Genomic DNA, 24,616 nt, shown 5'->3' with positions numbered 1-24,616 from the left:
GAGACCTGAGTCTTCAGTGTGGGGCAGAGAGGCATGGTGAAGGAGCTTGGTACCAGAAACATCTAGGGGTCAGGCTCATGGCTGAGGCAGATGAGCCACTTTTCCCTCCCTGGGCCACCTCTTCCTTCTCTGTAAACTGGGGTGGTGAAAATTATTTTGAGACCCTTTGAGTTACAAAATGGTATTGATTTATTTATTTGAGTTGTTCATTTGAACTTATTTTTATACATTTTAACTTACTTTAGTCCTCAGACACTCCTACGAGGTAGATGGTCTACTATTAGTCCTCTTTTCCAGATGAGAAAATTAAAACACAAAGAGTTTCAGTAACTTGCCTGTGATCACACTGCAAATAAGTAGAAAATGGGAGATGTGAACCGGACAGTCTGGCTCCAGGGTCTTTACCCTCGACCACTGAACCCTATAGCTGCCTTCCTTGTCTTGCTTTAATTTTCCATTTGGCCCTAAATAGGTAGTTAAGTTGTTTTTGTTTTGTTTCTGCAAATGCAAACACTGCTTCAATGAACAGGCTTCCATGGAACTCCTTGTTTTCACACACAAGTGTCTTCCGCAGACAATTGTTGAATTAATTAAATAAGGAGGTCGTTAGACTGAGGCTGTTTCAAAGCGTTGGTAGCCTACGTAAGAAAACCACAGCCGAGCCTGTAAATTGACTCGAGTTTAAGAAATGGGTGACGGGCACTGGGTGTTATTCTGTATGTTAGTAAATTGAACACCAATAAAAATAATAATAATAATAAAAAAAAAAATAAAAATAAAAAAAAAAAAAAAAAAAAAGAGTTTAAGAAATCAAAACCAAAGGACAACCAATCACCATCAGCCAACTCCACTTTTCCAAATATGGCAAACCCTTAAGCTCCAGCCAATCAGACGATTGCCTGGCTTTGCCTCTGCATCTTCTCCGTCGAAGTCTTTATCCAGCTCCTGTCTGTAGAGTGCTCCTCACCCCTTAAGGTTTGGTGTTGCCTGACTCAAACAGATTGTCACTCAAATATATATTTTTAGCTTGACTCAGTTTATCTTCTAACACAACGAGTGGCACCGCTGGGTCCCAGGGTACCCATTCACTCTCTAGACCACTGCATGCTGGCTTCTGTCCCCATCACTTAACCAAAGCTGCTCCTCTATAAGTCGTGGGAAGCCTCCATGCTGCTGTGCCCAGTGGACTGTGTGAGCCTTCCATCCGATTTGCCAGCCCAGCGGCATTCCATGACTACTCTCATCGTTGCCCTGTCCCCAAACACTTTGTCCTTTGTCTGCAGTTGCACTGCATCCTTATAGGATTTTCCCCCTCCCTCCTTTCTTAGTCCTTCAGTCAGCATCTCTCAATCTTTCTACCCCTTAACTTCTGGAGATACTCAGGACTCAGGATCCTCTGCCCTGTTCTCATTCTTCTTGGGATCCCTACACAATCTTGTTCAGGTACTTGTCTCTTTGAAGGTCATTTACCCACTGACAACTCTGAAATTTCATCTCCAGCCCAGACCTCTTTGGAGCTCTGGAAGTGTACATTAAATTGCCTCTCTGGCAGCTCAGCTTGGATGTCTCATCCCTAACGGATCCAAAACCATGCCAGCCCTGCTTCTGTTCCCATTTTCTTGACTTCAGTATATGGTACCTCCATTCATCCAGATGATTATCCGGGAAATACCAGTCTTGGAAATCACAGCTTGCAGAGCCCTACAAATATGCTGCCCACTGATTCTGTTTCCCCCGTATATCTGACTCCTTCTGTTCTTCTCCACCTCCACTGCTCACACCCCAGACCCAGCTTCCACCTATCTTACCTGACCTATTGAAAGTCTGCTCAGTCATCTCCCTACTTCGGAGCTCCATACAGCATCCAAGTGGTCACCTAAAAATGCACCTCTGATGTTGCCCTGCTTCCTGTTTAACAATGTTCAATGCCCATCCATTAGGAGGCAAGTGAAACACCTCATCCTGTTCTAGAAAGTTCATCCTATTCTAAGAGGCCCAGGGGTTCTTGGCCTTAGTTGTACATTAGAATCACCTGGGGAGCTATTTAAAAATTCTTTTGTCCAGAGCTCACTTCAGACCAGCCATCATGATCTCTGTTTTGTGATGTGGGTACTGGTACTTGTTCACACCTCCCCCAGTGACTCTTAGAAGAAGCCTGGGTTAAGGACCACTGAGCTACCCTCATTTAACTCTGCAAGTAATTTCATGTTCCTCCCTCATTGAAAAAAGACATGTTCAAAGAAAGAAAGAAAGAAAGCATTTGGACCATAATAAGATCCTTACAGTTTTATGCCTTAGAGCTTTCAAATATGCTCTTCTCTCTGCCTGGAATGCCTCATTCTGGGTTTGGCTCAATTCTGCTCATACTTCAAATCTCAGCTCATACTTTCCTTCAGCAGAAAGGCCTTCTCCTGCATTCTTTCCCTTTCAGTTATCTCCCTTCTGTTTTACTCTCCAGGAGACTTCATGATTTTATTTCATGGTCTCCTTTAGCATGCTGTGTAATTACATACTTAGTTGCATGCTTGTTTATGTAATGTCTTTCTTCTCTAGTACACAGTTGGTTCCATGAAGAAAGGGACCAGATTTGTTTGTCTGATGTCACTCTCTCAGCCCGGACCACGAGACCTACCCTGCAGCAGGTGCTCTCTGGATCCCAGGGTCACAGAGAAGAGGAATTAGTCCCATAACAGCCATGCCTTTTACTGGCCTGTGGATAATGGGAAAATCATGGATCTCCTGGCATCTCAGTATGAAACATGGACTGTAATCACTATCTTGCCCACTTTAGAGTCATTTGAGATTCAAGTAGGATGATAGGTCAGAATGTACCAGGCATCCCATAGGCATTACATAAATATTAGTAAAATGGCCGATGTTCTTTAGTAATTATCCAGCTCAACCCATCTGTAAATAGAGGCTCCTCTTTTTCATGTCAGGAAAATGGTTCAGGGAGCTTAAAGCATTTGCTTCGGTCCCCACATACACCAGCCTCCAGGCAGACAGTAGCCAGATGCTAGCACGGCCTATCTCTTCTCCACTGTACACCTTTCCTTCCTGCCTGCCTTCCCCCCACCCCTCCCATTGTCTCAGCCCCCACCTCTGTTTTGAAACATAATTGCTTTTTAACACCAATAATCCTCATTTGACCTCCTTCTCAAAACTTTTATGCACCAAGGGACCATTTCCTACAAACTGCTGCCCCAGCAAATTATTTAATAGTGCCCAGGGTGCTGCTGAGAACCAAAGCAACTCCCTAAAATGACGACAGAAACCAGGGACCCAGGGGCCCCTTCAGAGCTGCAAATCATTCAATTATCCTCTTCTCGAACTGGAAGAGCAAGGAGTAATAAAGCAGCAGAGGACTCAATTCACATATGGGTTTTGCTTTAAGATCCTGACGTGTTTAAGAAGGGGAGAGCGAGGAAATACAAAACCAAGATTCATTCAGCAGACACTGAGTGAGCATTCGCTCCAGTAAGAGCTACCATTCAGACCAGCACTCTCGATCAAGTTGTAGCCTCCTTTTCTCATCTGATTTGAACAACAGCTCTGTGGAACCCACTTGATAAAGAAAACAGCTCAGAAGCACTCTGTTAGCACGTCCAGGTCACACAGTTGGGAAGTGGTGGTATTGTGACTAGAAATTCTTTTTTTTTTTAAGATTTTATTTATTTATTCATGAGAGACACAGAGAGCGAGGCAGAGAGACACAGGCAGAGGGAGCACAGACTCCCTGCGGGGAGTCCAATGCGGGACTCAATCCCAGACCCCAGGATCACCACCTGAGCCCAAGGCAGACGCTCAACCACTGAGCCACCCAGGTGCCCTGTGGCTGGAAATTCTTAAGTCAAATCTTGAATTTTTTTTTTTTTCCATGGGAGCGAGCTACCAGACACTGAGAAAGGTAGCATAGGGCACAAAAAGTTCAGGTGCTGTTGAACTGATTTTTTTTTCTGACTGGGATGCCTCCACCACCACTACCCTAACCTGTTGACCACCCCTTCTTGGAAGAGCTCTGCTTCTTCTGAGCTCTGTCCCTTCTCTGGAAGCCCTTCACCCAAGTCCCTCTGGCTGCCTCCTTCATGCTCCTGTTGCTACATTGGCCAATCTTTCCATGTCCCTTCCTCCCTCTGGAGGGCTTTTGTGAGTATGGACCTTCCAGCTTGTTGGAACCTATGGATTCTAGTTGTGTATCATCCAGACCTCTCCCTTGTTTTCCTCCTGCCCTGGCTCCTTGGACCACTTCTCTGAATTTCACATAATCAACTGGAAATCAATCAATGGGTGGGTGCTGCTCACCCCCAACCTGCCCCTTCCCAAAACTCTGACTGCTCAGGGATCCATCCCAACCACAGATGCCAAGTAAAACACAGGAGACCCAACTAAACATGATATATATATATATGTAAAAGTGTGTCCCAAATATTGCTTGTAAATTACATGTATGAAGACATATTTGTGTTTATTTGAAATCCAAATCGAACTGGGTACCCTATTTTGGTTTTTGCTAACTCTGGCAGCCCTAATCCCAGCTCTTCCCTTTCCCCGGGGCCCTGGCAGTAGGAAGAAGCAGGGAGGAGAGGTTGTGTGGGTTTGGGTCACAGGAGGCCACTCCAATCCAAGCTCTTCTCCCTACTCATGATTGAAGCTCTGTGGAGGCCTTGTCCCTCTCAGTGACTCAGTTTCCCCATGTTCACAATGGAGGAGTCAAATCAGGTGGTCTCTGGGGATGTTACTGGCTCTCATCCTCTGGCATAGGAGAGAAGTTCTATATTTTCTCTGCTCCCACCACCTTGTTCAGATGGTAGGAGGGAATGTTATTTAATTACCAAGCATGTTCCCTCTAGAACTTTCTGATGTCAAAGATTGTTTTTTATTCACAGGCAGTATGGTACTGCAGGGAAAAAAAACAAAACGTAACTAGACTTTGACATCCTGAGCTGAAGACTTGACAACACCATTGACAAGTTACTTAGCCTGTGTGGGCCTCAGTTTCTGCATCTTACTACAATTGGAGGACTGAGGGAAGCTCCTAGAACCTTCTCTGGCACAGAACAAGCACTTAATAAGAAGTAGCTATTATCACTGAGTTTGGATTTCCAGAGCCAGGCAAGAGTTATAACTCAAGATTGGCACTCTAATTATTAGATAAAGATTCCATATATATAGAATTATTATTAATATTAATAATTATTAGATAAAGATTCCATATATATAGATATAGATATAGATATATAGATAAAGATTCCATACACACACACACACACACACACATATAATCTATTTGGAGAGCTAAACTTCAAAGATTAGCTGGCCATTAGCACCAAGGGAAGAGAAACCTGGAACCTTCCTCCTTGTACAGAGGATTCCAGGGGACCTGTATCTACTCAGCTTCATGAGAGGGCAGTTGCTTTAGGGCCTAGCTCTTAGGCTCCTAGGGCAAGTTCACAGTCAGCTTGTAAGGATGGGTATAGCCTGGAGCCTTTTTTCAGGCTTGGCAAATTAGCTCAGGCTAATGGATCTTCCAGCCGATTTCTTGCAACTGTCAGAGGCTGGCTCTAATGCACAAACTCCAGGCTCAGGATGTCTGGCCAGCTCCCAGGCGGTTGGAAGCATCCAGTGCATTCTTGGCCACAGAGCATAATATGTAGATGAGGAAGTGGGAAGCATAATTTATTCTTTGGGCAAACTAGGGGCTGATGAATGGGTATGTTGACCCAACTTTCTCATCGGAGTGCCAACTGCAGAAGATAGATTGAGTCCTGAATCCAGAGGAGCTGAGAGTGAGAGTCCAGGAAGTCCAAGAAGGGTGGAAGAAGTTGAGAAAGATGGGGAAAACTGGCATCCCAAGGAGCAAGTGCCCAGGGACACAGGGATGTCTGTGCTGCCTGAAGGGACAGCGGAGAGGCAGCTTGGCAGGGGCTGAGAGGTTGGGAGGGACACTCTTGTCTTTTGGTGGAATTAGTTTACTCAGACTAGAGTTCAGGCTTCTAGGAGGCACCATGTCACTATTGGTGGCAATAGTCAGAGCTAACATTTATTGAGCACTTACTGCATGCCAGGCATTGTACTAAGAACTAATCATGATGAATCCTCTCTGTGGTATTTACTAATAGCAGGGCTCATATTTAGCTGTTACGGCTGGGTGTTAAAATATTAAAGTAGTTCAAAGCCAGTTAGTAAACAGCGGCTGCCCTGATCTCCCTGAGTGGCTCTCCACCCTTCTGGATGCCTCTGCCCATTGCGTGAGGCAGGAAATCAGAGGCCCATTTTGAGAGGCTTGTGCCACATTACACTGCTTAATACATATTTTTAATGTTGTGGGGTAGGCTGGGTAATGTCTCCTAAAGATATCTAAGTCCTCACCCTTAGAATCTATGAATGTTGCCTTATACAGACAGCAAAGGAGACTTTGCAGATGTGATTAAATTAAGGATCTCAGAGGGGAGATCATCCTGGTGGGCCCCGAGTGCAACCAGAAGTGTCCTTGTGAGTGGGAGGCAAAGGGGGATTTGACACAGAAGCCTGAAGATGAGGTAATGATGTAAGCTGAGGGAGATCTGGAGATGCCATGCCACTGATTTTGAAGATGGACAGAGTAGCCACAACCCATGGAATGGACTCTTGAGGCTGAAAAGGAACAGGGAATGGGTTCTTCCCTGGAGCCCTGGAGGGAGTGCAGCCCTGCTGACCCCTTGATTTTGGCACAGTGAGACCGACTTCAGATTTCTGGCCTCTAGAACTATAAGCAAAGAGATACACGTTCTTGAAGCCAGTGAGTTTGTGATCATTTGTTAGAGCAGCCATAGGAAACTAGTACGGTTGTCCTAGTAACAGCCCCCGTGGAAGAGATTAAAACTTGATAGGGTAAGTGATGTGTTTCATGTTGACGGTTTGCTTTTGAATATGGGCATTTAGGCTGGCTTACTTTAGAACCCATGTTCATAGCCACTAAGCTGCCTTCCAGTAATGCTGCAAAGAAATTATCATTAAACCCATCTCAACATGAGATGAATCACAGACTTACACGACCTTGTCTGAAGCCAGAGCTTTACCGAAAGGACAGAACTGGGATTCAGAACACAGAGATATCCCATTCTGATGATTTCTATATTACAAAGTCCTCCTGGCCTGTAGCCCGGGCTAGACAATGCTATAACTTGGACATTTGTAGGTATCTAGGATTCAACCCAGTTCAGTAATTGGCCTCTTAAGGAATAGCAAGCCTCTCTCCAGTACTGGAGGCAAGACTACAGGTATTCATCTTGGCCACGTGGGGTGGCTAAGGAATGTAGGTGGAGAAGCAGCCTGGACTTGCCAGTGGGGCTGCTACAGGGAGCTGTGAATACCAGGGTGGGGATAGGAAGTGGGCCTGAGTCAGCCAAGCCACATGCTGCTCTTGAAGAGCCCGCTTTCTGGATTCAGCAATATCCAGAGAAAGCAGTAGGGGGATGCTCACTGGTTGGCAGGCAGGCTGAGGCACACACCACAGAGGGACCCATGGGGCATCTGTCAGCCAGGGATTTCCTGGCCAGCTGTGGGGAGTTTGGGCCAGTGCCTCCATTCAACCCTGGATTCCGTGAGAGGCTTCCTTGGGCCAGGTCACCATGCAGAATTTTGGGTCAAGCCAAAGAATAAATGCAAAAACTCTACAGTCAATGAAAGGCTATGTAAGCTTGAAGTAGTATCTTGGGCTCAACTTAATGTTTTATTCTCCCTGCATAGCCCATTTCTCTTGGTCACTTTCTCCAAATTACAGGGCACATTCCCTCCACATCTATAAGGTAGTATAAGACAAGTACCAGAAGACGGAGACTGGTTCCTGGGAGGCCAGAGAAAGGAAAGGCCCTATCTGGTTCGGGCATCAGGGAATTTTCTCCAAAGATATTAGACTGAGTCTCAGAAAATGCATCGGACCTGTGGTGGGTTGAATTGTGTCTTCCAAAAAGAGACGCTCACCATAGGTACCTAGGATTGTGACCGTATTTGGAAATAGGATCTTTGAAGTTGTAATCAAGTTAAGATGAGGTCTTTAGGGCGAGCCCGTAATCCAGCATGACACAAAGAGAAGGATGCCCTATGACAGCACAGAGACACACAGACATAAAGGGAAGATGCCATGTGACAACAGAGGCAGAGATTCAGTGATAGAGCTGTGAGCTCAAGGACACCGAGGATTGCCAGCCACCACCACAAGCTAGGAAGAAGCAAGAGAGGATTTACCTCTTAGAGAAAGCATGGCCCTGCTGATACCTTGATTTCAAACTTCGGTTTCCAGAGCTGTGAGAGGATAAATTCCAAGTCACCCAGTCTGCTGTACTTTGTTCTGGCAGTCCTAGGAAACGAATACAGGACCAGAGGGTTCATGCCTTGAGATACCTCATTCTTCTTCATGTCTCCCAGAGACCTGGTTCACAGACGCTCAGACTCAGGCTGGAAGTGTAGCTGTGGGAAGACCCAAGTGAGCAAAGGCCTAGTGGCTGAAAGGTTTGGATCATGTCTGAGGGAAAAAAAGAATTTGGCTGCAGAGCAACCAGCCATGGTGAATGAGGCTCGATAGGCAGGCCGAGGCCAGATTGCGACAGGCCTCGTTCCCAAGCCAAATACAATATTTTCAGCTTTGGACTTCCTCTTTCTCAGAGGGGTAAAGCATGTGAGCTTCACATAAATTACCACAAAGACAAAATATTGGAGACAACCTCCCCCTTCTCCACACCTTACACAGATACCCTGTAGGTTTTGTTTTGAAAATTCCTGCTTCTCCGAAGTTCTGAGAAGTGGACTACGTCTCTAATTTTCAACTACAGTTGGAACAAATTGAAAGACAGATGCAAGAGTCAGCATGACGGATACCAGGAGACGACTTTCAATATGGTAAAACCTTGTGGTGGCACGGGGTTCTGTGTTAGAGCCAAGCATGCCTGACTTTGGGATAGTTAAGCCATGAGAAGGGTGGAGTCTGCAGAGCAGACCCACTAAGCCACAATCACTGCCTCCGAACCACTGGGTGGGAGGGGAGCATCCCCTAGGCTCAAGATTTTTGATGAAGGTACCCATAGGGAGCCACACAGCAAGCCTGTCCCTCCAACTGAGGGACTCATTGCATCTCTGAAGAAAAAGTCAGGCCGGGGCAGGAGGCCAAAGTACTCAAGAAAATTCAGAGGCGTGGAGAATAAGGTTTCCACCCCCCTTGAAACCTAAATATTATGCCTGCACGTGTCTGTGTGACACCTTCCTGGGCTGGGGGTTGGGGGTGAAGGGCTTGAGTGGAAGATGTGGGAAGGAGAGCGGAACACCCTTCAAATCCACTCCAGGCAGTGAAGGCCTGTGGAACACTGGAGAAAACAGGCTGAAGGGAACACTGGGATCTGAGTCAGAAGACATGGGATAGGGACGCCTGGGTGGCTCAGTGGTTGAGCACCTGCCTTCGGCTCAGGGTGTGACCCCTGGGTCCTGGAATTGAGTCCTGCATCGGGCTTCCCAGAGGGAGCCTGCTCCTCCCTCTGCCTGTGTCTCTGTCTCTCTCTCTGTGTGTCTCTCATGAATAAATAAATACAATCTTAAAAATAAAAAGACATGGGCTATTTTTGGCTTTGCCATTAACTTGGTGACCTTCTTGCAAGTTTCTTCGCCTTTTTGGGTATCAGTTTGTCAGTTGGACCAAAACCGAGTACATACCTGCTTGTGAATATACATATTTACACACACTGTATATCGTACACACATTCGTACATCTATATGTGCATATGTTGTATTTCTATATGGTTCCTCTAAGCCCAGAGCTAAGGTAATGATCCTGGGGAGAGAGGCCTGACTGAAATGGCTCTGGAAGACAATATCTAGACAGTTCCTTAAGTGAACATTGAGAGAATGAATGGCCACCGGTATTCCTTTGCCTGGATGAACAGAGAGAAACCTAGTTCATCACTGCAGGCTTCCAAGCATCTCACAGAGCGATCTCTTTTCATCCTGGCATTTGGCGTCACTTTGGCATGGCTTGGGAGCAACGCGTGAGGTGATAAATAGAAAATGATTAGACTCCCACAGGCCTCTCAGTGTGGAAATGATGGTGTTCCTAGAGCTGGGGGGCAGGGCTCCCTCAAGCCCCAAACCCCACTGTGTCTTGGTGGGCAAGGCTAGAGGAAGCCGAGCACCAGCTTCTGGGTAGAAGGTAGCCTTCCCCAAGGCTTTGGGTTCTTCACGCCTCTGTCTGCCCCCAACTGAGCTTTGAGATGTTCCCAGAGCTCCCTCCTCAGTCCACGACTCTTCTCTGGGTGTACATTCTCCCCTACTGCTTTCACCACCTCCTTGGGTATGCTGAGACCCCTAGATCTGTGTCTCCACGCTGCCCCCGGCTTGGTTTTCCTGTTGCCTAGAGCACCACTCCACCTAGATGTTCCAGAGGAGCCTCGAGCTCAACAAGTTGAAAGCCAAAGTCAGTATCTCTTTTCCTTTCTCAATGAAGATGCAACCTCTAGCTGGTCACCCAAGAGAGAGTTCAGTCATCTGAACACCCTTTCTTTCTCTTGATGATTCTACTCCCTCAGTATCTCCTGATCTGTTCCCTCCTTTCCATCCCTACTCTGCTGGTTCCTGGCAGGCTCCCAACTAGTCTCCTTGCCTCTGATCTCACTGTATCTTCCCTCTTCCTCTAGACCGGAGGTTAGCAATTCTTTTTTCTCTAAGAGGATTGGGGGTACGTATTTTTGGCTTTGTGAGCTCAGTGGTCTCTATTGCAATTAGTCAACACTGCCATTGCAGGGCAAAGCAGCCCTAGACAATACACAAATGAATGAACATGGCTGTGTTACAACAGAAGATTATTTACAAAAACAGGTGGATAGCCAGATTTGTCCCACAGGCCAGAGTTGGCTGCCCCTGCTCTATACTAGGGTCAGTGGGATGACTCCAAAAGGCAAGCAGAATCATATTTGCTGTTTTGCTTAAAGACCTTCCGTGCCTCCAAGCCCTTCCCAAAGCCCAGTGGATTTGGCTTCTTGCTACCTGTTACGTTGGAGATTGCATTGAACCCTCTGCATTGTTTGTAGCTCTGTCTTGTTTGCAGTTTCCAGAACACATGGTTCTATTTGTCAATTCCAAACCTTCACCTGCCTGTCCCCTTATCCTAGAAGGCTCTTTATCGTCCTACCACCAAGCCTCCAGGGATGCCGCTTATCTTTGTAAACTCCAACCCATATACTGTCTTTTCTTGACGTCATTCCTTCATTTGTGTATTCATTTAGCATCTAATTATAAGCCACTTGGTGATCAGTATTTATGTGTCCAGAAGGGCCTATACTGAGCATGGTGAAATGGGGGGTTGGGACCTAGGGACTGCTTCGCATGGGCCTCATCAGAATAGGTTGGGGCTTGAGACATTTTCTCAAAATGAGGTGATCTATAGGATGAAGGGAAGCCATTTACCATGCAATTTAAAATGTGTGCCCCATTGTAGGAACACATTATTCAAGGCACATTATTATTAAATTTTTAAAAATACTTGAATTATTCTGTGACCAAGAGCAAAACATTTCTTTCTGTTATTAAAACATTCCTTCATTATATGCAAACATTTTAAAAGCAGCGTAAGTTTTGTAATTTCTTTCTGGAATGCTTCAGTTTGAATTGCATTAGAAGTCGAAAACCAATGAATATGCAGCATCCCCCCCCCACACCCCCTTGGAGTTCTAACAGGCTATGGGACAGTGGTTATCACAAGGGGGCAGCTAGGAGAGAGGTGTCTTCAGTTACTTTTCCGGAATCCCTAACAGCCTCCCTACTAAAGCCATGCCAAGTATACTTGTGATCACAAACAAGTAATAAAAGGGCTTGCTGAAAAGTGGAGCTTTAGCCTGACTCTCGTTCCGTGTAGGTTGCTTCTGGGCAGAAACTCTGTAGGTGCCACTGTGCAGAGCTAAGCACTCTTCTAGATGCTGGACATGCAGTGGTGACCAAGAGAGACATGGCATCCCCAACGCCAGAGCCCACGTCACCATGTAAATCACAAGCAAATACACAAGGTGGCATGAGCTACTACGAAGGCAGTTACACCAGGGATATGACGCAGAGGGACAGATGGAGGTGGGAGAGGAAGCTCAGGCAGGGCCACCAGGCTTTTCCACTTGAGATGGAAGGGCCACAAGAAGATTTCCTGAGTTGTCTGACCCCTGGTGGTGTTCTCATTGTCCTTGGCTAGCTTTGTAACTAACCCCTGTCATACTCCAGATATTCATTTGTTTCCTTCTCTGTCTCTCCCTGTGGACTGTGAGCCCATCAGCAGCAGAAACCTCACCCAGTGCTCCCTGTCTCTCGTGCCTGGGCCCCAAGAGCTGTTTCCCTAGTATTTGCTGAATGAGTACATCGAGTTGCACCCTCCAAATGCTGCCTGCCTTTCTGCTGCCAACCACAGGAAGTAATTTAGGGGAGACCAAGGCAGTGCCGTTGGGGTAAACCTTGAAGTTCAGCTCAGTGGCAAGCCCACTTCAAGGGCGGATGACAGAAGAGAGATGGCAATACATGTGCCTCAAATTTACCTTAGAAAATAAGAGCCAATATCTTCCAGACAAGCGCCGCTGGGTTTCCCCAATCATGGAGATGTCTGAAAACCAGCCCAACACATTGGACACACACAAAATGTGGCTGGGTTGAGCTGATTGTGGTGGTGCCTCTGGATAAAAATAGCCACTCCGTGGCTTGATCCTATAGCAAAGGCAAAGCCGTCTTAGCTCTGACCGCGGAGAGCGTCAGTTTTTAAATCCTGTTTTTCAAACAAAATTTTAGGGCCTATTTTTTGTTTGCCAGCCATGAGAAGAATGCCCGCTTACTACAGAACCCTTGGGAAGTACAGACCATGGCAAAGCCCCTCATGGAATGCTCTGGCATGTTTCCTGCCAGCCTCTGCTCGACACGACTCGTATGCCAACAGCAGTTACAAATAGAATAAGAGGGAAAATACCATTTATCTCTCTCTTTTTATTGTGGCAAAACATACAGAACACAAAATTTACCATTTGAACTCTTTTCAAGTATATAATTTAGTGGCATTGAGTACATTTGTCATGTCAGCCATGGACAATATCGGTTTTCAGTTTCCATCATCGTCCCAAACTGGAACGCTGGACCCATTAGACAATAACTACCTGTTCCCTCTTCCCCCCAACCCCCGAGAACCTCTATTCCACTTTCTATCTCTACGAATTTGCCTACTCTAGATGCCTCATGGAAATGGAATCATACAGTCTTTGTCCTTCTGTGTCTGGCTGGTTTCACTTAGCATAATGTTTTCAAAATTTAGCCATTTTGGGCTGTGTGTCAGAATGTTCTTCCTTTCTAAAGGTGTTAAATTCATTAAATAAGGAACTCATTAGACTGAGGTGGCCCTAATGCCTTAGCCGCCTGTAAATGCCTCAAGGTTAAGAAATCAAAACCTAGTCACAACCAATCACAAAGTGCCAGCTAGACTTTCTCAAATAAAGCAAACCCTTAAGCTAGAGCCATTCGAATGATTCACTTGCTTTTCTTCCTCACTTTCTCTAGAAATCTTTGCCCTATCTTGGGTTTGTGGAACACTCCTAACCATTTCCTGTTTGGTCTGTCTGATTCACATAGATTTTTTGCCCAAACTCTCAAAGTTTGTAATGTCTCAGTTTATTTTTTAACAACATTCCATTGTATGTATACACCATATTTTGGTTATCCATTCAACCATTGATGGATATTAGGGTTTTTTCCATCTTTGGGGTATTGTGAATAATGCTACTTTGAATATGGGTGTGCAAGTACCTGTTTGAGATCCTGTTTTCAATTCTTTGGGGGTATATACCTAGGAGTAGAATTGCTGGATCATATGAAAATTCTATGTATAACTGTTTAAGGAACTGTCAGAATGTTTTCCATGCCTGCGGTACCATTTTACACTCCAGCCAGCCATGCACAAGGGTTCCAATTTCTCCTCACCCTAATCAACACATTATTTTCCTTTTCTTTATTGTAGCAACCTAATGGATGCAAATTGGTATCTCCTTATGGTTTTGATTTGCATTTTTCTAATGTTTGTCTCTTGAGAGGAGGAAACTAAGCCGTAGCAAAACTAAGTAACTTCTCCAGATCACACTGCTGCTAAATAGTAGACATAGGATTCAAGTCCAAGTCCGATTTCCTCTGACTCTAGCATGTTTTTTTTTTTTTTTTTTTGTTCTAGCATGCTTTTAATTGCCTCACTGGTTTGCCTCCCTTCAGATCAGAAATGCTTGAAGTGGCCAGTGGTATAGGTCAGAAATGGTTTTCAGCCAGAAGCTGTCCCTTAAGTGGTAGATTACTGAGTTACCCAGACCTACATCAAAGCACTCATTTGATAGACACTGAATGATGGTCCTTTTGAAGATCTCTCAAACTTTGGGACAGTGCTTTTCAAACTTGAGACAAAGAATCCATCTCATTTCTTTAATTTCCAACCCATTACATACTGATATTTTGGGAAAGCATATGAAAAACGAATTACGAAAAATAAAACGAGGGAAAGATACACACAATACATCCCTAAATACCTTGTAATTGGATTTGCTGCAAAAAAATGACTCTGTTACGTAGCTATAAATATTTACTTACTTTAGGTTTCTGTTGTTTGTCTCATCATGGATCAGTGAGAGTGCTCAGACAGCATGGTCCACAAGTGACATATTGAGGAAGAAGCACAGTCCTCAAGAGAAGGGACACTTCGAATTTAGAAGAACACACGTGAACTTTAACAATGGAATGTGGAATTCCTGGGTCTCCATTGTTTTGATCTCTTTTCTTGAGGCCCAGAATCCAGAGCATATGGCAAATTCCAGGGACATTAAAAGTTGGCTCCAAAGACTGGTGTGTAAGATTAAAATAGACTCTTGAGTCAGGCACATCTGGGGTTAAATCCTAGCAGCTTTGTGTCCCACAGCTGGGTGACCTTGAGCAAGTCAGTTTTCCTCTCTGAATCTTATTATCATCCTCCTAAAAAGTGGGGCAGGAGCGTCCTATCTTACAAGAATGCTCTTATGATGAAATGTCACTACGTATGTAAATCACTTAGCACAGCGCCTAGTCTGTCATAGCTCCTCAACCAATAGATGGTAGTCCCATCCTTTTTTTCTTGGCAGAGCTCTGACAGCTTTCAAAAGCTGCCAGCAAAGTACCAGACCACAGCAGTCTAAAAATGCATCCTCTCTTAATTACCGTTTGGTTTGGAAGGAGACTGACTCATCTGTAGCCTCAGCAGCAGCAGGTTCTGGTCAGGAAAGAGGCGATGCTGGGTCACTGGACATGCCTTGGAACTCTGCCTTTTCCCAGCATGCTCTGGGAAGCTGCCACATTGGGGCCATTCAGACTCAGGAAAGCAAAAATGCTGTTAGCGTGCCATTTTATTTGAAAAAGCTGGACCTTGGAAGAGTCAAACAAGGGGATTCTAACAAAGCAAATTCAGTGTTTCCCATTACCCTGGCTTTACTTCAAAAGGACCACATATTCTATCGAAGACTCTAGCAGCATCTTTGAAAATCTGTGAATTTTGATATCCCGGGACCTTGGCAAATAAGTCATGTTCTCCATCTCCACCCCTCTTTCCTTTTGGCAGGAACAGTCCTTTAAAAAAAAAAAAAAAAAGGCATGGTAGATATTTGGTTTGGGGATCTGTGTTTAAATTCTAAATCCATGATGCCAGCTGTGTGATCTTGGAAGAATCATGTATAAAATGGGTTTATAATGATCATTAAAAGGCTACAATTTCCGTTTTAGAAAGGGATGGGTAGGATGGTGAATGTGAGACTGACCCACAATTCCTTCCCCTTCTCCATTTCCTCTCCCTAAGTGGTAAAGGGCAACTGAGTATTAGGTACAACCAAATGTTTTGAGGCTCCCAGCCCAGAGAACAGACCATCAGGGATGTTCTTCTTCCCATCTAGAATACCAGGGGTACCTCTGGGCCCATGGAATATAAACTTTTACTGTTTAGAGGGCATACATCAAAGCCTCTTCTGACTGCCTGCACACCTTATAAGTTTGCAATGAGAGCACAGCTGCTGAGTTTTGTGTGGCTGAACAAGGAAATAATTTGTTCGTCATTTTTTAAAGGATCTCTGAACTTAAACCAATAACAAGGAGACTGTGTTTATCTGAAATCTTTCTCTAAAAAATTTATAGCTCGGCACAGGCCTGGAAAAGAGAGACAAGAAGTGATGGGGACCACACGGCCCTAAGCATGCAGCTAACTTCATGCTTACCACATGTAAGGTGTGTTTTCCCTACTTTCTGAGTGGAAAGTGGGACTGGCCTTCTCATAGGCCTTCAGGAAAGGCCATGTGTCAGCCTGGATCCTAGAGGGTAGGCACCCACGAAGAATGCGTTCACTAGTACCAGCATTATACCAGTGCCCTGTGAAGCTCAGCAATATGCATTTACCCTGGCACCTTCCTCATCAGCAGCTCTTATCTCACACCCATCTATGATTTCACTACATGCTCTGCTGTCCTGATGCCCAAAGAGCTTTTGGTTTCCTGGGGAAAAACCTGATAACCTGGCCAAGCTGCTCCAGGCTGACTTGTGTAACGCCCTTCTTACTTTGACCTTGGCTGTAGGATCCTCTCCACTCTAGAGTCTTCCTTATAAGCAGCTCTCCAACTCAGATTACCCATGTGCAGCCTAACCTGTTCAGATGGAATATAAATTTAATTGATGGAACTGGAGGTAGAACATTTCTCTTGGAATTCAATCAGTGGATATATTTGGAAGCCTGAGTGTGGTTGTGAGAGGATATATATGGAAAGGAACAGTCCCTTCTGTTTTTAAATTAACCATAGGACTAACCGTAGACATGTCTTGATTCTCTATTTGTGTTATTGACTGATCTTTAGCTTTTTAAGGAAATGGGCCCCTGAAAATATATTCTCTTAAAATAATAAGGAGAGAGCTTACCTTTCATTTCCTGTGCTAAAGAAGGAACACAGACATGGGTAATCCAGGAGGCCATATAGACCCCAAGTCCTTGATATTTATATTTTGAATTTATTATGCTCATGGCACAACTAGTAGAATATGTACCTCTGGAAAATGCAAAATAGTCTATGTGGGATGAAGGGCTTTCATAACCATTGTTAAGGATCTGTAGGCAAATTTACTCCCATAATTCATGCAATATTTTTTATCACCTTGGAACCTGGGAAAACTGAACAAACAACCAACATTAAAATCCTTCCATACAAAAGTAGGCTTTCACTTCAGATCCAGCTGTGCCACCACGGTGGCCCCAGCACAGAGCACCCCAAGATCCCCATCAAACTCCAGCCATCCTGCCAGGGCAGCCCCAGTACAGAATTCCCTAGAACCCTCTGTTGGGAACTTACTCTAGCTCTAGCCAACCTGCCAAAGTTAACTCTGTTCAGTATGTCCTGGGACCCACCCCCCTGGCCTACACCCACTCCAGCTCCAGCTGGCCAGCTGCCAGGCACATGCTGTCTATGCAGGAGATGGTCCTACATAAGGTCACTCCTTCAAGACTGGCAGAAGTAGCTGTTCCACCTCACTCCTAGAAACAAACACAAATAATCCAACAAAATGAGGACAGAGGAATATGTTTCAAACAGAAGAGCAAGGGGCACCTGGGTGGCTCAGTTGGTTAAGTATCTGCCTTCAGCTCAGGTCATGATTCTAGAGTCCTGGGATTGAGCCCCACGTTGGGCTCCCTGTTCAGCAGGGGATGTCTGTCTCTCCCTATCCATCTAACTCTCCTCCTGCTGTCTCTCTCTCTCTCAAATAAATAAATAAAATCTTAAAAAACAAACAAAAATTCCCCAAAAGAACAAGATAAAACTTCAGGAGAAAAAAAATCCTAGTGAAATGGACATAAGCAGTTTACCCGACAAAGAGTTCAAAGTAATGGTCATAAAGATGCTCACTGAACTCAAGAGAAGAATGGATGAACTCAATGAGAACTTCAACAAGGAGTTATAAACTGCAAGAAAGAACACAGAGCTGAAGAATGTAGTGACTGAAATGAAAAATACACTAGAGGGAATCAACAGCAGGTAGCGGATACAGAAGAACAGATGAGTAATCTGGAAGACAGAATAGTAAAATTGCCCAATCAGAAGAGCAAAAAGAAAAAAATAATTTTTTAAAAAATGAGGGTAGTGTAAGGGATCTACCACATCAAGCATATGAACATTCACAAAATAGGGGTCCCAAAAGGATAAGAGAGTAAAAGGGGCAGAAAACCTATTTGAATAAATAATGACTGAAAACTTTTCCTAAGCTGGGGAAGGAAACAGACATGCAGGTCCAGGAAGCCTAGAGAGTTCCAAACAAAATGAACCCAAAGAAATCCATACCAATATATATTATTAAAATGGCAAAAGTTGGGACACCTGGGTGGCTCCGAGTTTAAGTGGCTGCCTGTGGCTCAGGTCGTGATCCTTCAGTCCCTGGATCAAGTCCCCCGTAGGGTTCCCCGCAGGGAGCCTGCTTCTCCCTCTGCTTATGTCTCTGCCTTTCTCTCTCTGTGTCTCATGAATGAATAAACAAAATCTTTAAAAAAGTAAAATGGCAAAAGTTAAAGAGAAATCTGAAAGGCACCGAGAGAAAATAGTCACAAGTAAAGGAAGTTTCATAACACTATCAACTGATTTTTCAGCGGAAACTCTACAGGCTGAAAGGAAGTGACAGATATATTTAAAGCACTGGAAGGGAAAAACTTACAATCAAGAATACTCTATATGGCAAGGTTATTGTTCAGAATCAAAAGAGGTAAGGAGTTTGCCAGACAAGGAAAAACTAAAGGAGTTCATCACCATTAAACTGGACCTACAAGAAATGGTAAAGGGACAGAAGTAGAAAAGGCCATGCCTGGAAATAAGAAAATATCTGAAAGAAGAAATCTGGCTGCTAAATGCAAATATATAGTAAAGGCAGTGGATCAGCCACTTAAAAGATAGTATGAAGGTTATGGGGCGCCTGGCTGGCTCAACTGGTAGAGCGTGTGACTCTTGATCTCAGGGTTGTGAGTTCAAGTCCTGTGTTGGGTATAGGGATGACTTTAAAAAAATCTTCAAAAGAAAAAAAAGATAGTTTTGAGATTAAAACAGTAAAATCAAATATAGCTACAATAAGTTGTTAAGGGATACACAAAATAAAAGATATAAAATATGATGTCAAAAACATGGTAAGAGGGTGTAAAGATGTAGTCCTTTTAGAATATGTTTGAACTTAAATGACTATCAGCTTAAAATAGACTGCTATATATGTAGGTTGATATATATGAACCTCATGGTAACCACAAACCAAAAACCTACAATAGATACACAAAAAATAGAGAGAGGAACCCAAACATGACAATAAAGAAAACCATCAAACCACAGAGGAAGAGACCAAGAGAAGAAGAAAGGAATAGGGGAGAGCTACAAAGACAACTAGGAAACAATGAACAAAAGGCAATAATTAGATACTTATCAATAGTTACTTTATTTTTTGAATTTTTAAATTTTTATTTTTATTTTTAGAGAGAGAGAGAGAGAGAGGAGAGCACAAGCAGGGAGAAGGCTGGGAGGAGAGAGAGTACCTTAAGCAGGCTTCACGCCCAGCGCAGAGCCCAATGCTCCATCTCGCAATCTTGAGATCGTGACCTGAGCTGAAATCAAGAGTTGGATGCTTAACTGACTAAGCCACCCAGGCACCTCTATCAATAATTATCTTAAATGTAAATAGACTATATGCTCCAATCAAACGATATAGGGTTACCAAGTGGATAATGAAAAAAGACCCATCTATATGCTGCCTATATGAAACTCGCTTCAGATCTAAAGACAGACTGAAAGCAAAGGGACGGAAAAAGATACTCCATGCAAATAGAAGTGAAAAGAAAACCAGTGTAACAATACTCATATTAGACAAAATAAACCTTAAAACAAAGAATGTAACAAAAGACAAAGAAGGGCATTACATAATGATAATGGGTCGACCCAAAAAGTAGGTGTAACATTTGTAGATATTGGGCAGTCTGGGTGGCTCAGCTGTTTTAGCACCGCCTTCAGCCCAGGGCCTGATCCTGGAGACCCAGGATCGAGTCCCACGTCAGGCTCCTTGCATGGAGCCTACTTCTCCCTCTTCCTGTGTCTCTGCCTCTCTTTCTCTCTGTGTGGCTCATAAATAAATAAATAAAATCTTTTTAAAAAAATTGTAGATATCTACACACCCAACATAGAAGCACCTAAATATATAAAGTGAATATTAATAGAAATGAGAGAAATTGACAGTAATACTGTAATAGCAGAGGACTTTAATATCCTACTTACATCAAAGGATAGATCATCCGGACAGAAAATCAGTAAGAAAACATTGGCCTTCAATGACACAGTAGACCAGATGGACTTAATAGATAGATACAGAGCATTTCATCCAAAACCACAGAATACACATTCTTTTCAAGTGCACAGAGAACATTCTTCAGGATAGATCACATGTTAGACTGCAAAACAAGCCTCAATAAATTCAAGAAGACTGAAAAGTGGCCTCAATGCTTAGAGGGCTGCACAGTTCAGGGGGAAGAGAGTAGATTTGGACTTCACCTTTTTTACAGGAAGCAGGACAAAAGGGAAAGAAGTTCATTTTTAAAGAACTGTATCTATTTATATATTTTAGCAGAGTTCATCATCTTTGGAGGAATATTGATGTTTTGTTATAAAACATATTTTGACAAGGCCACAGGTTATTCAAATATAAAGCCTGGGGACCTAGAATGGAGGGGAGATGCTAAGAGACAAAGGGAAGACCAATTTCTCTGCCTGTAAAGTAATCTCTTTGAGAGGAGAGATTGAGTGTGAACTATGTTTTGTAGCCTCTGGAGGTAGAGAATCTAGAGATGTAGAGCCTGGGGCTTTAAAGGACAGAGTGAAGAGGAGACTCAGAGGGACCCAGGTGTCATAAGGGTGGGCCTGGCAACATGGTGGCCAGTGGGTGATGGGAGATGCAGGGGAAGTGCAGAAGCATGGTGGAGGCTCAGGTATGGCTTCACCCCCATGCTAGGCAGCTCCCCACCACTTCGCTATCTTTACCCCAACTTAGACTATGCTGGGAAAGGAAGGGGAGGAGGAAAAAACCTTAGTATGACCAAGTTTTTATCTTGAACTGGCCACATTTAGATAAAGAAGCTACTAATTTTGCTATGATTTTAATTAAATTTCATTCAGACAAAGTTACCACTTTGTCCCTCTTCGAGTGAAATTACTATGAAATTTACACCCATATTTGTGATGTCTGCTGAGTTTTCATCTAAATTTTGTGATTTCTGTGGTTCTTCTGTTCTCGGCAGTCAGTAACATTAGAAAGGCTTTCTGCTTCCATATCTCCTAGTTTTTCCTAATCAAGATCCCTTTCCCAGGTCTGTTTATCTGTTTACTTTCCTCTTCTTTAGCTCCAGGAGGTGTATCCTCCTTTCTTAGCAGAGTACTTAGTCCATAGTGAGTGCTAAATAATTTTCTGTTGAATGAATGCCTAAAAGGAGTAGGGAGTGATCAGGACAGGAGAAACAGTCAGAATGGTTGCAAAAGAAGGGATAGTTGGTAGGTCCTGACTGGGTCATTACAACTGGGTACCCAGGAAGATGGCAGCATGGCTGTAGGATATGAAGACAAGAATGTTCAGGGTGGGAGGGAGAGGACTCAAAGGAAATCCTACGATTCCATGTCAAGTGTTTAGTGAGCTGGCGAGTTGCTGATTCCCTCTCATTGATTACCAGCCTGGTGAAAGGTGGTGGGGTGGGGAGGGGAGAGAGCAGACTAGTGCTGGTTCAAGATGTTCAAAATCTTTTAAATGCTCACTGGCGAACAGGTGTGATGCCAACTGTCATTCTGTATGGACAGTGCTATTCTCCTGAGTAGCTGCGATTGTGCTTTTATACTTTATAGCTCTCTTCTAGAATGTTCTACCATCATGTGAAGCCAGAAATTCAGGGGGAAACCCTCTGCCACAAATCCTAGAACACCACCTGGATTACGTTGTTCCCTATTCCAACACCTTCAATGGCTTCCTCTTACCTTCAAGATTTATTTTAAGAGGCCCTTCCAACAGAATAAACCTCCTTGAGTGGGAAGGCTGAGATTCCCCCTTCATTGCAGATTCTGTTAGGGAAGAGGAATGAGCTTAAGAACAGAAGCACTGGAAACAAAATCCTTGGTGGATGGGAAACAATGGAATACCATTACTGAGCAGAGACATGAGTAGGCTATGTGGTAGTGAAGGCAAGCAGTGAAAGCTGACACTTCTCTTGACAGCAGCCTTCCTCCTCTCTCTATTCTCCTCTTCCTGGTCAGCCCCTCCAGCTGGAGGGTCTCTGTTACTGTCTATCCCTTAATGAGTTAATACATATGAAAATCCCTAGAGCAGTGGCTGGCTCAGAGTTAGCACTGAATAAATGTTTGCTACCTTTTGCACTTATTCTATTCTTTGTGTTTCTTGCTGCTCATATTTCTGCTACCCCTAATCAAGGTTTGAGTCAGCATATGCCAGAGTGAATGCCAGATGGGGGTGGTATCCAGGGGGTGTGGTCAGGAGACTAATCTCTGTATGAGTCTGGAGGGAGGGGAGTGCAGAGTAGCTGATGGAAGGGTCCCATATGAAGCTCCGATGAAAATGCCTCACTTCTGCTGCAGGACTTGGGTCAGGAAGTGTCAGGTAAGTGACGATTAAACATTTGCTGGACAAAATGCATGGTGGTATTTGACTAGGCTTTGAAGTGTGGGTGGAATTATCTGCCAATCAGAGAAAGAGATGTTCAAGGTGATAGTTTCTCTGTTGCAAAAGTAAAAGAAGCTGCAGAAAGAAGTAATCCTATGACTCTAATAATAAAAGAATGTGAACCAAATGGGGGGGGAGGGAGAACAAAAGTATGAGTGAAAGCATGGGAGAATTTTGCCTTCCAGATTTCTAAATAAGCTTTCTTCGTGCCATGGGGCTTAGAAAAATCCCCATGGAAGTCAGATGTCTGTGCAATGACACCAGGCGGGTGGTCTTCCTGCCCAGAGACATCATGCCCACCCACTAGCAGGAGAAGAGGGCTGAGCATGGCTCTGGGAACACTAATAGCTTGTGCTGAGTCATCGCTGTTTGCTAGGAAGCTACATTCCTAAAAATAATATTGGTCAGTTTGGGTGCCTCCTTGCCCTATTGCCTACAAGATAAGTCCAGGTCCTTTAGCTTAGCAAGGTATGGCCCTGGTGATTTCTTCAGCTTCAACCCCTGCACAGCTCATCCACCCCCATGCATTCATAACCCCATGTCACAGGGATCCTGGTGGGCACTAGAACACACCATCTTTTTTCCCATCTCCACATCTGTGTGCATATTATTTCTCTTATCTGGAATTCTTTTCTCCCTATACGTTTTTCAAACTCCTGTTTGTCCTTCAAAACCCAGATCAAATGGTTTTTCCTTTCAATAGTTTTCTCTGAAACATCACAATACTTTGAATGCAATCCTATGGTAGCAGCACAATAATACATACTAATATGTTCTCTTTTAAATGTGTCTTTCAAGAACATTCTTTCATTCAGAAAATAATTATTGAATATCTACTATGTGCTGGGGACTCAAGACACAGGGACTATATATTGCTCATCTATATTGTTTATTGCAATCTCAGTATTTCAAGAAGCTAGCACAAGGAGGTGCTCCAGAAGTATTGGAAAAATGAATGAATGAATGAATGAATGAATGAGTGAATGATGAATGAAATGAATCATTTCTCCTAGGTTCTTCAAGCTTCCATTATAGACCTTGCTTGATATGTATGAAAATTCGAGTATTCTAAAACCCAGGGAAGATGCTGGCACTCTTCTCTGAGTACCACAGGCAGCTCTGGCTGTCTGTAATTTCATACAGGCCAAAGAGTTCTCTTAAAAGCTCTGGAAAACTCACTCTGGTGGTCTTTTCTATTCTGAATCCATACATCTCTGTGGTTCTGGAGGTTGAAATAAAGCATTGACATCATGACACCATCTTTCTAGCAGACCATGGATGAGCTGCTGGGCTGTATATACTCCACCAGGGGGAATGCTGACCCCCTAACTCTTGCCTTGCTGCCTATTTCTGTTCTGTTGTCAACCATGAACCAAGGCTGGAGCAATTTGGGGTTTTTCTAAAAGGCTTCTGCACCAATTTTTCAAAGACAATTTTCAAAATGGGGTATGAGGAATAAATAGGCAGCCATATAACCACATTCTCTCTCTCTCCCTCTCTTTTTGGAGAAATACAGTAAATTCCCATTTTGATTTGATGACAAGTTGGTTGGCCCATGCATTTCTAGGCTCTTAGCTATCATTAGAACATTTCTATTAAGAGTGACTATAGGGGCAGCCCTGGTGGCACAGCGGTTTAGCGCTGCCTGCAGCCCAGGGTATGATCCTGGAGACCTGGGATCGAATCCCGAGTCAGGCTCCCTGCATGGAGCCTGCTTCTCCCTCTGCCTGTGTCTCTGCCTCTCTCTGTGTCTCTCATGAACAAATATATAAAATATTAAAAAAAAAAAGCAGTGACTATAGAGTATAGACAATAGGATTGGTTTTTCTCTAACCTGCAAATCTGAAAGTAGATATCAAAA

The 24,616-nt window shown here is 44.0% G+C and overlaps 2 long non-coding RNA genes across 2 annotated transcripts in view; both read right to left on the bottom strand.

Moving 5' to 3' along the window:
- The window catches only part of LOC144322614 (uncharacterized), a 40,735-nt gene extending 25,403 nt beyond the window's left edge, over nucleotides 1–15,332 (bottom strand). The window contains exon 1 of the long non-coding RNA XR_013388273.1: nucleotides 14,611–15,332. This is a non-coding gene — a long non-coding RNA (uncharacterized LOC144322614). The remainder of the gene's footprint in view (nucleotides 1–14,610) is intronic.
- Nucleotides 15,333–16,205: 873 nt separating this feature from the next.
- The window catches only part of LOC144322617 (uncharacterized), a 28,043-nt gene continuing 19,632 nt past the window's right edge, over nucleotides 16,206–24,616 (bottom strand). The window contains exons 3-4 of the long non-coding RNA XR_013388276.1: nucleotides 22,056–22,139; nucleotides 16,206–16,676 (exon numbers count right to left, since the gene is read on the bottom strand). This is a non-coding gene — a long non-coding RNA (uncharacterized LOC144322617). The remainder of the gene's footprint in view (nucleotides 16,677–22,055; nucleotides 22,140–24,616) is intronic.

The sequence above is a fragment of the Canis aureus genome, chromosome 10, assembly GCF_053574225.1.
Source record: "Canis aureus isolate CA01 chromosome 10, VMU_Caureus_v.1.0, whole genome shotgun sequence".
Classification (NCBI taxonomy): domain Eukaryota; kingdom Metazoa; phylum Chordata; class Mammalia; order Carnivora; family Canidae; genus Canis; species Canis aureus.
This window is presented reverse-complemented; position numbering and strand designations above follow the sequence as displayed.